This window comes from Malurus melanocephalus, unplaced genomic scaffold (assembly GCF_030028575.1).
Source record: "Malurus melanocephalus ecotype Western Australia unplaced genomic scaffold, MMel_1.1 scaffold_143, whole genome shotgun sequence".
In the NCBI taxonomy this organism is placed as follows: Eukaryota; Metazoa; Chordata; class Aves; order Passeriformes; family Maluridae; genus Malurus; species Malurus melanocephalus.
This window is the reverse complement of record NW_026623375.1, coordinates 227,402-230,883: the sequence shown is the minus strand read 5'-3', so window position 1 is coordinate 230,883 and position 3,482 is coordinate 227,402.

Here is a 3,482-nt window from a genome sequence, read left to right as displayed (position 1 = left end):
CAGTGATAAAAACACAGTGCAGGGAACAGGTTGATAAAGACATATCCGTCATTACGCTGTCGCCGCACAATTACACTCAACTCCAAGATACCATCAAAATGCATGGCTGTGTTACTCTCAATCAGGAAGACCTTGCTCATCTGAGGAAAATGATGTTTAACAATTAATTCTGTACATATTTTAATCAGAATCATTCATCACCTGTTMAAAGAAACAGAAAAAGCAACCAGGAAAGACATTCAAAATCTTTAAAGTCTTACGTATTCACAATTTTGTTCTTGCAGAAGAGGAAACAACCATTCCCTGTAAAGGAAAATTAGATCCAGCTACGGCTTTCACATCATAGTCATCAATTTATATTCCTATCTAAGTGCCAGAGGGCATCTTAGGTTCCATTCTCTTTTTTTTTTACCTGTTTTTTTTTTTTTTTTTTGGCAGGGGTGTGGAGGCACAGGGGTGATGTTAAATGAGTATATTGCTCATGGAAGGTATCAGTTAACCACTCCCAGAAGCCTAAAGATGGGTAGCAGGGCAGCAGCATTAGCAGCCTGTCCCTGCTCCTGGCCACTGCCACTGCTGCCAGGCACTTACCTGCTGTGATAGCCAGTGAAGGCACATGCCTGCACATTCAGAAAGCCCTGGAAACAGATCACCTCCCCTGGTACACAATTACAGAATGGTTCAGGTTGGAAGGGACCACAGATGGGTCRTCTGGTCCAACCTCCCTGMTCARGYAGGGTCATCCCAGAGYATATGGCCCGGGATTGTGTCCAGATCATTCTGGAATATCTCCAGTGAGGGACTTTCCATACGCCTTCCAGGCAACCTATTCAGTGCATGCCCCCCACACAATGAAGAAGTTCTTCCTCATGGTCAGTGGAAATTCCTGTGCATCRGTTTCTGCAYGTTGCCTTTTGTCCTATCRCTGGGCATCRCTSAGAAGAGCCTGGCTCCATCTTCTTGGCATCTTCCCTTTAAGGAGGGTGTAAATTCCAAAGTGCCAGGCTGCCAAAAGGGACATGGCATTCCTGAGCAGCTGAGCAGCAACCTGGAGTCCTGAGAAGGAAAATCTTCAGTTACTTGTTGTGCTCTGGTTTGCTAGACATGAAGTTGCACTGGAGAAGGTTTCATCTTTAATAAGAACTCCAGATAAGGTAACCCATCTGACATGAGTTCAACAATTGGCACTACAATTTACATGTCATGACTTGTGTTTATATATTTGGGGCATCTGTTCAGTTTTTATTACTYCTGGCCTCAGCTCTCACACTTCCTCACAGAACAAATAACTGCTTTCTCTATCTGCTAATTCCAACAGCTGGCTATTACTCACCAGACTCCTGCTACACTCGCCTGGGGAAGAATCATAAATAAATGTATACAAGCAAGCAGATGCTGTCATTTTAAAAACTGATCCACCTAATACAAACGTCCTACTTTGGACTCAAGTGGTGAATCATTGAGCATGTGTCTTGAACGTCATTTTAATAAAATYCAAAAACAATCACAGGGCTTTGTTCATTAAATCAAATTAGTAAACGAGGAAAGAGTGCTATAAAAGAGAATATTCCTATAAATAAAATTTTTGAAAAACTAAATTCTGAACAGGCCAAATTCTTTCCAATGAAGACAAATGCAGGTAAGATACAAAGCTTATATATATATATATATATATAAAGTGGCAGTCAAGGTAACATCAACTGTGGGTTGTGGAATCTACAGTTGTAAACAGAAGAGAGAAATACAGATGGCTGAAAGTCACTGCTAGGAGAAAGAGAGGTGGCTGGAGCATATTTTAAAAATGCACAGAATGTAAAGGAGAATAAAAGCACAGACTGTAATCCAGGAAGCRGCAGGGGAAGTCTTGGTACCAACCGCTCTTCTGCACTTTACAGGGACATCTTTCTACAAGGTTAGACAATCTGGTTTCCACAGTCTTTAAAAGGGAGAAGTTCTTCACAGAAAGAGTGGTTGGGTATTGGAATGGGCTGCACAAGAGAGGTGGTGGAGTCACCATCCCTGGAGGTGTTTAAGAAAAGACTGGAAGTGGCACTTGGTGCCATGGTCTGGTTGACAAGGCAGTGTTAGGTCATTGGTTGGACCTGATGATCTYTAAGGCCTTTTCCAAACTATTTGATTTTGTGATTCAAGAGTATTCATGTTTTATCAGAATTCAAACCATTGCACCAAAAATCATTAGAAATAATTGTCTTYCAATGTATGCTAAAAGAGAAACACTGTGCTTCCCCGAATACCCAAAAGCTTCTCAATTTTCCCAAAATCACCTCAAGTAAAATTGACAAARCTCATCACGGCCACAATGCTTCACTGCTGTGCTGGAGATTAYGTGTTCAGACCTTGGTGCTATTTGAAATTCCAGAAAGAAAATCCTAATCTTCAAAGTGTAACTTGTGAAAATATTACTCATATTTAAACTAAGGAATCTATTATTTAACAAGAATTGTATCAACCAACTTAAATGCAAATGGAAGCTAATGTAAATGGTAATAGAAAGCAGACAGTCCACAGGCAGGCACAAGACTAGCAACACTTGCTAGCATTCTAAATTACAAATACTGAACAGAGTTTAACAAGAAAATCTCCTTTTCACTTAAACACTTTCTCCTATAGCAGCATATATTAACATTTAGCAGYCAAGGAGAAAATTCTGAATGAAGGTGTTAAAATCACACTGTCACAGGAGGAATTTAAGGTGCCAAGAGAAAGGCAGTCCAGAAGACAGGCAATAGACAGGCCAGCATGATAAGCAATGCACAAGTCTGAAGTGTGAGAAGTGTGAGAGTAGAAGTGATCATTTCGAGGAGACAGCTGGGGAGCAGGGGGGGAGCCATCAGCAGCAGTGACAGGAGGATTCACATCAACTTTTTTTTTTTTTTTTGGAAAGCACTAGTGACTGAACATGGAACAAAGAAGAGTGAGTGTCTCGGCACAAAAGGTGATGATTTTAACTTTTTCTGTTAAGCAGGATTTGCCTCAAGTCTGAAGATTTCAACCATGASCTACAAATTCCTCATTTCTTGTTATGGTGGTTTAGAGTTTGGTAAACCATGTTAAAACATTCTCAGTTGCTGAATTTAAAGTAAAATATTGTTTTGGCTTTGCAGTCAAGCATTAAGTCCTGAGAACACGTTCAGGACATATTATCAAAGCCCGTTGGGGCACAATGATGCCGTGCCCAGCGCGTTAAAAGACTGACGAGCGTACTCCATGCAGAAAACACCTCCTATGTGCAAATTAACAGCAAGCAGCTGAACCAGAGAGAGGACGCGGGCTCAGAGCCGCGCTGGGCTCCGCGGGGACGTTTCTTTCCAGGACAAAAGGGAAGAGCATTATCTCCCCTTTCTCCAGCACTCACCGCCTGCGCTCSGCTGCCCCGGACCGGGACCGAGAGGTTTCCAAAGCGCAGGCAGCACCGCCTCACGCCCTGGGTGAACCGGAGAAGAGACCGTGACCTTCAGCGG